Source organism: Schistocerca nitens, chromosome 6, assembly GCF_023898315.1.
Source record: "Schistocerca nitens isolate TAMUIC-IGC-003100 chromosome 6, iqSchNite1.1, whole genome shotgun sequence".
In the NCBI taxonomy this organism is placed as follows: Eukaryota; Metazoa; Arthropoda; class Insecta; order Orthoptera; family Acrididae; genus Schistocerca; species Schistocerca nitens.
This window is the reverse complement of record NC_064619.1, coordinates 57,061,779-57,074,220: the sequence shown is the minus strand read 5'-3', so window position 1 is coordinate 57,074,220 and position 12,442 is coordinate 57,061,779.

Sequence of the window (12,442 nt, the reverse complement as noted above, 5' to 3'; positions counted from 1 at the left end):
TAACTTTACTTCCTCTCACTGAACAAATTGCCACTGTTCTTTTTATAACAGTGCTTTTGTTGTTTGTCCTTCGGGAGCATAGAATGCAATTTCGTGGTGCCAATATTGATAGGCTCAGGAATTTGCAAGTCATAAATCGTGAATTAAAATGCCGCAATTCCTTCTCTTTTTGTGTAGGCGTAGAGATGAAAGAGTATATTTGAAATTTTACGTCAGCGCGACACATTTCTCGAGTAGCTGGTAACATACCATCACAAATATTATTACGGATTCCACCTCCGCTGTACAACACTTATTTCTTATCATAAACCATCATCAATAAATTTACGTTGCAATGCTATCTCGATAGAAAGTACCTCAGAATGGCAAATATTTGGGCCGAACGTGAAGCCTTTGTTCTCCGGCTGGTTAATGATAATGACTTTATGAGTATGTCGGTAACGGTACAAAGTTAGACAGCAAACCTAGCCAAAAGGGAGAATGCAGAAATGTATAAAATATATAGCTTCTTCCTCACTTAGGACATAATAAGAAGATATTAGGCAGAACATTGCAAATATAGAAAAACTGAGGTGGAATGAGATAACAGGAAAATTTTATGTGATCAAACAAAAATCGATCGACTGATACGTCACACGGTCACCAGTTCAAAAGAACAACATTCTTTAGATACTAGTTGGTAGACGAAGTGGGATTGTTGTGTAACATGAATGAGACACTTGTATCTCAATCGTTATTCACAACATGCGCGTTATCGAAAAACCTTTATCAGTTGTGGAGAAATATTGAATACATCGTCAATGAATTAGTTACATAATCACATAAAATCATTTGGAAACATAGTACTTCCTGTGCGTGACAAAATTACTAAAATATGGGAATTCCTCGTTGCGACGTATCACTAAACAGCAGAAGAAAAAGGTGTATTCAAGACAATGGAGGACATGTTTTGTCTAGACGGCGAAAGCATTCGGAAGGTTTCTCAGAGGAATGGAAAACTATTTATCAGCAAGACGACTGAGACTGGAAGTCGCTTTTAAATGCGTGGCGTTGCGGTAACGAGTGTCAGGTTTCCAGGCACCAAACCGAGCTCATCCCAGTGAGGGAAATGGTAGGCTCAAGTGACATGATCGGACAGTCTTTGCGGACGAGGATGCGACAAGAAGAAACATTTTGTTTCATGAAATGGATAAACTGTAATAGAAGAGAGTCACAGTGCAGTCCTCGAATCTTGAACTTCTAACAGTTAACGAAGTAATGGTAGGAAGACAGATTAGCGTAGAAACAGGTCTCCTAAATGGTCTGCTTGTACCTCCTTTCTAGGGAAGCAAAGGACAGAAATGGCCACTTAGCTGGCTGATGTGTGTAAAGGACAAAATGCTTCAATTTGTGGACGAATAAATGAAGCATAACCTCAGACAGACTATCAGTCAGGCTAATGGGATTGAACATTGTTCTGTGATTTCATTGAGATGATTATGCTGTAACAACTCAAAAATTTAAGATCTGCTTAAGAACATGATCTGTTCTAAACATAATGATTTATTCTATACTGGCCTACTGCGTCGAATTGTTATCTGATAAACATCAATGTAGTGAATGTCACTGTTGTTAAACAATTCTCCTACTCTAGGATATAGTCTAGTGGTGATCTTCAAAAGCACTTAAATGTGTTTCTGAACTATTGCTGGAGCACTCTCCACAGTCATAAAGAAGAAAACAGATCTTATTATGTGCGATCCATAACTGCCAATATTCTTGTAGTTGGCGATAGACTCCGAGGAAAAAAGAGGTAGAAAACTGATGAAATCGGCAGATTCAAATTCTTCCTCGACGGAGGAGAAGGATCGTGCGAAAACAATAAATCATTATATGCAGGAGGTGGGGTATGTATAAGCTTTTGCTGTTAACATTACGAGAAGCAACATATAATAACATTTTTAGAAAAGAATCAAGCGCGAGTGAAATAAGTAGTGTGTCAGCGAAACCTCGAGTGATTATGTCATATTGTATTATATTTCTTGTTATGTGTTTGAAGAGGAGATTGTTGATGCCTTTAACCGTAACTGAATTTTCCGTCGATGCCTGGCAGACATTGATAATAATATTAAATACGAAACGGTTCCTAATGCTCTGCAAAATTATATTTATTTCGTCACGAATCAGCTTTCGCACTTTTAGGCCATCTTCAGGTGACAATTGAACGTAACAAACACAGATAAAATTAGATGCGACTAACACAGATATTATTTACACAGATGATAACCAAAATTATGGCATGTGGCGTCTTCGCAGAGGAAAATATTAATTTTTTTTCATACTTTACATTAACTAATAAAGGAAACAAAGTTTTTATGTAATACCACTTTTAAAACTTTTACCTTTTGTTAAGAAAAAGATAACCCTACTGAAAATCAACAACATATGACGGAGAATGCCAGCTTTTTATTCGATGACCAAGTTCATGTACTTCTTTCCCCTCTTTTAAATTAAGGTCTAGACATAAATTCTAGATTGAAATTGTTAATTCAAATTTATTTTTTCATCAGTTGTTAAATATATTGTACTGGATAGATACCTAAACGGCAGAACAGTTGATAATTGAAGGTATTCTCCATGGTATACAGCCATTTTAAGGAAACAGCTAAAGTAACAAAGACTAATGTATAATAGGTATAGAACATACAATGTAAACTTTCACGGCCGGTATTGTCTTCACTTAAAACTTCCGGGCTGATAGGCCGTGGTCGAAGTATAAAACTGTCTCCTAACGTTTCGTCTCCGACTGCGGGAGACATCCTCGGAGGTAGTTCGCCGCTGCCCGCATCTCGTGGTCGTGCGGTAGCGTTCTCGCTTCCCACGCCCGGGTTCCCGGGTTCGATTCCCGGCGGGGTCAGGGATTTTCTCTGCCTCGTAATGGCTGGGTGTTGTGTGATGTCCTTAGGTTAGTTAGGTTTAAGTAGTTCTAAGTTCTAGGGGACTGATGACCATAGATGTTAAGTCCCATAGTGCTCAGAGCCATTGGAACCATTTTGTTTTATACTTCGACCACGGCCTATCAGCCCGGAAGTTTTAAGTGAAGAGGTATAGAACAGATCGTAGAACCATAGTTAGACAGTTGCTAAATGAAAAGCGTTTGGCAGTCAGGAGAGCAATGACTAATATGGCAGGATGCTGTTAAACGATCTTTCACAAAACGCAAAGAAATTCTACTCATATGTGAAGGCTGTTAGTCGCACCAAAATTACTGTGAAGTTATTCACGGAGACCAGATAGGAACAGAAACTGGGAATACCAAATTAAAAGGAAGTGTGCTTAATCCTGATTTCAAATATTTCTTTGAAAATGAAAACCCAGGGCTATTGTCCCAATTTAATTCTTGAATCACCAGAAGATGAAGCAAACAGGTCGGCACTAATGATCAGTTGAATTTCTTAAGAGTGAACAAAGTCGCAACACCCGATGGAATCCCTATCAGATTCTATAGGCCATTTGTGGCTGAGTTAGCAGCACTGTTAACTGTAATCAATCGTAGATCCATCAAAACAAAAAAGAAAAAAAAACTAAAATAGAAAACGGAGACCCGTCCAGTAGCAGGAAGAAAGCACAGGTCTCACCTGTCTAGAAGAAGGGCAGCAGAAATGATCCACAAAACTACCGTCCAATATCCTTGACAATCACTTGTTGTACAGTCTTACAACACATTCTGAACTTAAACATAGTGAGGTATCTCGAATAGAACGACCTCCTCCATGCTAGTCAGCATGGATTTCGAAAATATAGATCATGTAAAATCCAACCAGCACTTTTCTCACACATCGTCCTAAAAGCCGTATCTCGAACTAGTCAGATAGTGCAGCATTTCTCGATTTCCGAAAAGCATTTCAGTCTGTATCTTATCAAAAGTACGATCGTATGGGGCATCAGACTAAATCTGTGACTGGATTGAGGGTTTTTTGATAGGGAGGATACAGAATGTTATCTTGGATTGGGAGTCATCGACAGCTGCAGAAGTAAATTCGTTTCTACCCCAAGAAAGTGTGTTGGGTCCCTTGCTGTTCATGTTGTATATTAATGATCTTGCAGCCAACATTAATAGTAATCTCAGACATTTCGCAGATGATGCAGGTATCTACAACCAGTTTCAGCCAGACTTTGATAAGATTTTAAAATGGTGCACTGATTGGGGACTTGCTGAAAATGTTAAAAAATCTGAAATTGTGCACATCACAAAACTAAGAAACATAGAATTCTGCGAATATAATATTAGCGAGTCGCAGTTGGAATAAAAACAGTTCAGTGTAATACATAGTAGGGACATGACGTGGAACGATCACATGGGCTCAAGTCTGGGTAAAGCAGGTAGCAGACTTCGGTTTATTGGTAGAAATCAGGGAAATGCAATCAGTCTACAAAGGAGATTACGTTCAATACACTCGTAGGCTGCAGCCTAGAATACTGTTCATACGTGTGGGACCCCATACCAAATACGACTAACAGGGGATATTGAACGTATAGGCCAGCACGAATGGCCACACAACTGTATGACCCTCAGGATAGTGTCACTGAGATTCTGAAAGAACTGAACTGGCAGACTATTGGAGACAGATGGAAATTATTCTGAGAATGTGTACTGTCAGAGTTTCAAGAACTTGACTGAAATGATGAGTCTAGGGATGTATTACTATCTCCTACATATCACTCCCACATGTCTCGTAACAGCAAGATTACATTCATTACCGAACGCACAAAGTCATTTAACAATATTTTTCACTCGTTCCACATCAGAATGCAACGCCAAAAAGCCCTAATAGCTACTACGGTGGGATGACCCGCTCCTACGTACTTCACAGTGGTTCGCAGACTGCCGAAGTAAACGACGATGTAATAGAAGATTTCTTAATAGAACCGTTGTTTCCCTTTAGTAAATGTAATTATTTCTTCAAGACCCGAAATGTAATACTCTGTTGTATAGCATTCCACACGTCAATTTTGTTATCTTTTGTGTAAATAACATCTGTGCAAGTCCCACTTATTTTATCTGTGTTTTCGACATTCATTTGTCACCTGTAGATGTCATAAGAAGCCGAACGGCGTTTCGTGAGGATATAAATATAATTTTCCAGAACATTATACAGTATTTCCTGTTTAATGTTATCATTGTCTTTGCTCTTTTGCGAGGCGTTTACTTTATCGTATGAATTTAGTGTGGAAGAGGATGTGGCAGTCAGAAACGGGTTTAAATTAGTAACATTTGCCTTAGCAACAATTAATCAGTTGCGAAACATATCCTGAGCACGATGTATGAATCATGTACTCGAGGAAAGAAGCAACGGTCGATATAAATCAGAACGACCCCTAGGGTATTCAAAACAACAATCTGGACGAAGAATGTGTAATATTTCTGCTGTGGGTTAATCATTAAAAAATTTTTGGTTATGGAATTGAAGAGGGAAGCTATATTATAAGGAACACGAGAAGTTGTGATAAATAAAATGAGAAGAATATTTGTGTTTAAAAAACGGTGTGGCTGGTTTTCATTGTGAATCGATAACAGGGTGATGCTAGACCGTATATCGGTAATGAAGGTTTGAATTGCCAATGCATACAGATACGTACATCAGATTGTGTTGGAGGCCGGTTCTATGAGTCATCAAGCAAATCTGCATATAGGCCACCACAATGGTGGCCGATCAGTTGTATCACCTTATCAAGACTTCCACGTTGCTTCGTCTCAAATTAACACTGAAACAGGTAAATACTTGTCACGGCATGGTAGTTGTTGTGTCGTGCCTAATCGTCGAATATGGGGCGCCTAGGAGACTTGCTTTCTCGGATCGCTTGACAACAGTTCCAGCAAATCGTATTAACGAATTTTTATTACAGTAACATAAATGACAATACGAGGTGCGGCTAGAAAAAAACCGGACTGATGCTGGAAAAAACATTTATTTACAATTATTTACAATTTCATGTTATCTCCTTCAATGTACTCTCCACCTCGGTCTCTACACCGCTCCATACGAATTTTCCACTGTTCATAGCAATGCTGCAGATCTTTTTCGGTAAGTCCATACATTACTTCCGTCGCTTTTTCTTTTACTGCTTCAACAGTCTCAAATCTAGTTCCTTTCAAAGCTGACTTGACTTTAGGGAAAAGAAAAAAGTCACAGGGGGCCAAATCAGGTGAGTAGGGTGGATGATCTAAGATGGGAATGTTGTGTTTTGCCAAAAACGTCTTCACTGACAACGCACTGTGAGCTGGGGCATTGTCTTGGTGAAGGATCCATGACTTTTTTCTCCACAAATCGTTCCGTTTTCTCCGTACTCGCTCACGTAGGGTAGCCAGGACGCTAATGTAGTAATGCTGATTCACTGTTTGTCCCTCTGGTACCCAATCAATGTGCACAATCCCTTTGATGTCAGTTTTTGCTGACAATGGTCTGCCAGTGCGAGTGTCATCACTGGTGTCTTCGCGGCCATCTTTAAATCGTTTAAACCACTCAAACACTTGTGTTCGCGATAAACAATCATCGCCGTACACTTGTTGTAACATTACAAACGTTTCACTTGCAGATTTTCCTAGTTCGAAACAAAATTTGATGTTAACACGCTGTTCTTTCTGTACACTCAACATTTTCCGACGTACAGACAAAACGTCAACTACTTAAAACAGGCGCCACGGGCAGACTGAGTGCAGGAGACAGATGAAACTCGAGCAGTAGGCGGAGCGAGAGTCACGTGACAGGCCACGCGACTTTCAGCCTTATTGCATTCCTTTTATTGTTTCACCAGTACTAGTCCGGTTTTTTTCTAGCCACACCTCGTACTTAGCTTGGACAGTTTACAATGATACGTCGCAAGCAGTGGGCGACAGATAAAATAAAAAGTCTCGTCGGTACATACGATGCCTAATACAAGTTAAAAAATACAGTTCCTTGGTTGCTGCTGTAAAGCTCGCAGAACGACAAGTCGTCAACTGGGAGTCTTCAACTAGGCCGCGGCCAAGCGGCGCGTCACTTGTTTCAACAGGGATTAATTCACGTAAGGAAATTTGCAGATTAATGTACATAAAAGTTGTACTACGTTGCGTCATTCCTCATATGGAGTGGTCGGTTGTCCATTTAATTTAGGGAAACGGGTTTCACAACTCGAATTTTAGTTCGAGGGTCGTTTAGCTGGGTAGGCATTTCACACACTTTCCACATAATTGAAGCTAAAGCTTGATATACTGTACGAAACACAAAAGAGAAGACACTGTCGTGATAGCTTGTAAGAGGGGAAAACTGAAGAAGCAGAATAGAAACAAGAAGAAACAAATACGAGGGCCGTTCAGAAAGTAACCTCCGGTTGATTTAAAAAAATACACCAAGTTAAATAAAAATATTTTAATATATACATCTTACAACTACATCTTTGCACTATTTTTCTACATAGTCTCCATAACGATTGAGGCACTTATCGTATCTCTTCACAAGCTTTGAAATTCCTTCTGCATAAAAATCACCCGCTTGTGCCTGGAGCCAGCCTGTGACCGCATCTTTGAGCTCTTCGTCGTCATCAAACCGCTGTGACCCGAGCCATTTCTTCAAATGCATGAAGAGGTGATAATCACTTGGCGCCAGGTCTGGGCTGTAAGGTGGATGGTTGATAACGTTCCACTTGAAGGACTCAAGAAGGGCCGTTGTTCTGCGAGCAGAGTGAGGACGGGCGTTATCGTGCAAAAAAACGATACCGGAAGTCAGCATACCACGGCGTTTGTTCTGTATAGCCCGTCGTAACTTTTTTATTGTTTCACAGTACACGTCTTGATTAATGGTCGTACCACGTTCCATGAATTCAACCAACAACACCCCTTTCGCATCCCAAAACACCGTTGCCATCAGTTTTCTGCCAGAAAAATCTTGCGAGGCTTTTCTTGGTTTGGTAGGCGAATTTTAATGTGCCCACATCTTTGATTGTTCTTTTGTCTCAGGGTTCACGTACTTAATCCAGGTTTCGTCACCGGTCACGATTCTGTTTAACAATGGTTCTCCTTCGTCCTCATAACGTGACAGAAAGTCTAATGCAGAGGCCATTCTTTGAGTTTTGTGGTGGTCGGTAAGAATTTTGGGCACCCATCGTGCACAGAACTTACGGTAACCCAATCTTGCTGTCACTATCTCGTACAAGAGAGTCTTAGAAATCTGTGGAAAACCAGTAGACAACTCCGACATTGAGAAACGTCGATTTTCACGAACTTTTGCATCAACTGTCTGAACGAGTTCGTCAGTCACCAATGATGGTCTACCACTCCTCTCTTCATCATGAACGTTTTCTCGTCCACTTTTAAATAAACGTACCCATTCACAGACAACTCCTTCACTCATAACTCTTGGTCCGTACACGGCACAAAGCTCACGATGAATAGCTGCTGCAGAATATCCTTTGGCTGTAAAAAACCTTATGACAGCACGCACTTCACATTTGGCGGGGTTTTCTATTGCAGCACACATTTCAAACTGCCACAAAAACTAAACTAGCGCAGGTACGACGTTCACTCGACCACGGCTTGATGCCGACTGACCTGTTGAGTGCGTGAACGCACAGATGGCGTCGCTACTCCCCCCCACAACCCGCACTGTGACCAATCGGAGGTTACTTTCTGAACCGCCCTCGTACGAAACTAATTTAACAACTGATAAATGATGTTAACTGAGTCTTCCTAACTACAGATGACGAACACAATGTCGTGTACTTTGTTAACCTATTTTCAGCTTATAAGGCCAATATCCGACTTAAACTATAGCTGACAAAGAAGGTACCACATTCGTTAATAACATGGAAAAAGATTTTTACTCACAGGAAGTGAGGTACGAACATAGAGTAAATGTCATGTTTGAGAATGCAGTAGTTGTGGTTGTTGTTTTAGTTGTTGTTGTGGTCTTCAGTCCAAAGAATGGTTTGATGTAGCTCTCCATGCTACTCTATCCTGTGAAGCCTCTTCATCTCCGAGTAACTACTGCCACCGACATCCCTCTGAGCCTGTGTACTCTATTCATCACTTGGTCTCCCTCTACGATTTTTAGCCCCCACGCTGCCCTCCAGTAGTAAATTGGTGGTCCCTTAATGCCTCAGAATGTGTCTTATCAACAGATCCCTTCTTCTAGTCAGGTTGTACCACGAATTTCACTATTCACCAATTCTACTTCGTCATTAGTTACGTGAGCTACCCATCTAATCTTTAGCATTCTTCTGTAGCACCATATTTCGGAAGCTTCTATTCTCTACTTATCTAAACCATTTATCGTGCATGTTTCACTTCCATACGTGGCCACACTCCATAGAGATACTTTCAGAAAGCGCTTCCTCACACTTACATCTATACTCGACGTTAACAAATTTCTCTTCTTCAGAAACTCGTTTCTTGCTATTGCCAGTCTACGTTTTATACCCTCCCTCCTTCGACCATAATTAGTTATTTTTCTTACCAAACAGCAAACCTCATTTACTAATTTAAATACCTCACATCCTAATCTAATTCCCTCAGCATAACCTGCTTTAATTCGACAACATTCCATTCCTCTTATTTTGCTTTTTTTGATGGTCATCTTACATCCTCCTTTCAAGACACTGTCCATTCCATTCAACTGCTCTTCCAAGTTCTTTGCTCTGTATGACAGAATTATAATGTCATCGGCAAACCTCAAAATTTTTAATTCTTCTCCCTGGACTTGTAACGCCGGAAATGCATATCCTCCTATTTCCATCTATTGTACTATAAATGGTTTTCCTTATTTTGTTACCTGAAGATATGACGTTTCTGTGTCTTTGTATATTGTAATTGTTTTACTATTTGTCTATATATGCATTTATGTCGATGTATAATTGTTTTATTTTGTAAATATTGTTTGTATTTTTACGTTGGGTCTGGCCTGGCGAAAACTATGCTATCGAACGAATACATCGATAGGTCGTGTGAAGAACGAAAGTGTTTAGGATCTTTGGTAGTGTTGACTCTGTCGCGTGGAGCGCGGGGCAGGGGAGTCTGGCTGGGGTAGGGCAGTGGAGCAGGTGTGTTGTGTGAAGCCCCCGCGAGTTGCCGCGCTTTCGGGGTTTGGCAGCACGTAATTGCGCTCGACTTGCGATGATAGTTTCAGACATGGTGTCGTGGACGGGAGCGTTAGCTCGCACACATCAAGAGCCCGTTTCGGTTGGAGACCGTGTCGAGAAGAAGGCGCGCCAACATCCAGCTTCTGCAACAGCGACAGCCGACAATGAGTGACTGTCGCCACGTCCTCGATCGAAGACTTCAAACCTTCAATCAACCAACAAGGAAGACTGGTAGTACGTAAAATTTTAGAACTGTACGGCAGACCTCAGCTTTTCAAACTGTTACACTTTTGTCACTAAATTACAGCAACGTAGCATGGACCTTTGTTGCACATTGTCCCAATTGCATTACCAAGCAGGGTCCCTTCCTTTTCCGGAATGAACCAGAGTGCCGTTGAAATTCACACGCCAGCATTAAAGTAATATCATTCCATTTCACTGCTTTAATTTCAAAGTTCAGTTAAGGTATTCAGAGCTGGCTACAATATTTAGATTACACAAGCACAAATTAAGAGTGCGAGTTTTGTTAGCATATTTTAGCTAACCTGTGACTGCAGCTCAGCTTGGTACGTACTAAATGTTACTATTGTTAATTGTCCAGAGTCATTTAATTCAAGTTCAAAGTTAAATCTCTTATTTCTAAATTGCGTAGATTCAAGTAGCTTTCGAAATGATTGTTGAGGTAGCCCAAGACTAATCTTATTTTACCGAATTACGTAGTGCTTCAGAAACAAATCTCACTATTAGTTTCACTCACTAAATTAACTTTCAATTTTCCGGTTTTATTAATTCTTTTACTAAATTAAGTCAGAGTGTAGCGAAATTTGTTACTCCTGACAAACATTCAGTTTTCACACAACACGAGTCAACATTCAGTTGCCACGCTTCTAGTGCTAATTATATGTGCAATAACCTTTCTTTTTCAGTTATTGTAGTAGTTGTCCATAGGACTGGCGACCGTAATTTTTCCCAAATCTCAAATACCTAATTAACGCCAATTAATTGTTATCCTGACGACCCCACATTTACTTTCTTTATTAATTTTACCCTTCTATCAAAATTAATTTCCACCAATTTCATTTGCATTTTTCCTTTCATTTAGATGTAACCCTTTCCTCCCTCTTTACCGACAAATTAACTTCGGTGATGATTGCTTTTCCCAAATTTCCATTAGGTGCACGCGGTTTAATTTTTCAGTGTCATTAAAGTGGGATAAGTGAGGGGGAGGTTACAGACTGGATTTTAATTCCTACTCCAAATTTTTCTTTTGTGTCCTTTACCGTTTGCTTAATATATAGATTGAATAATGTCGGGGATTGGCTATAAATCTGCCTAACTCCCTTCTCAAGCACTGCTTCCCCTTCGTGACCCTCGACTCGTAAAACTGCCATCTGGTTTCCGAACAAGTTGTAAACAGCTTTTCACTCCCTGCGTTTTCCTCCTGCCATCTCTAGAATTCGAAAGAGAAGATTCCAGTCAACATTGTCAAAAGCTTTCTCTAAGTCTACGAATGCTACAAACGTAGGTTTGCCTTTCTTTAACCTATCTTCTACGAGAAGTCGCAGGGTCAGAATTGCCTCGGGTTTTCCTACATTTCTCCGAAATCCAAATTGATGTTAATCGGCTTCCACCAGTTTTTTCCATTGTTCTGTAAAGGATTCGTGTTAATATTTTGTAACCGTTATTAATTAAATTGATAGTTCGGTAATTTTCACACCTGTCAGCACCTGCTTTCTTTGGAGTTGGAATAACTATACTCTTCTTGAAGTTTGCGATAATTTCACCTGTTCCATACGTTGTGCGCACAAGGTGAAAAAATTTTGTCATAGTTGGGTTCCCCACGTCTGTGTGGCTCTAACTGAATGATGTCTACTCCCTGGACCTTGTTTCCACTTAGTATGCAGTGGTCGTGAAATTAAAAATATTGAACTTAAACAACAAACAAATATCAAGGAAACACGCCAGGAAGAAGGGTATGCCTAGAAAAATATTATATTAACAGGTTAAATAAAATAAAACAACATAAATATGAGCACAAGTACTGAAGAATTGAACGTGCTACAGTAACAGCGTAGGAATTATACACTCCTGGAAATTGAAATAAGAACACCGTGAATTCATTGTCCCAGGAAGGGGAAACTTTATTGACACATTCCTGGGGTCAGATACATCACATGATCACACTGACAGAACCACAGGCTCATAGACACAGGCAACAGAGCATGCACAATGTCGGCACTAGTACAGTGTATATCCACCTTTCGCAGCAATGCAGGCTGCTATTCTCCCATGGAGACGATCGTAGAGATGCTGGATGTAGTTCTGTGGAACGGCTTGCCATGCCATTTCC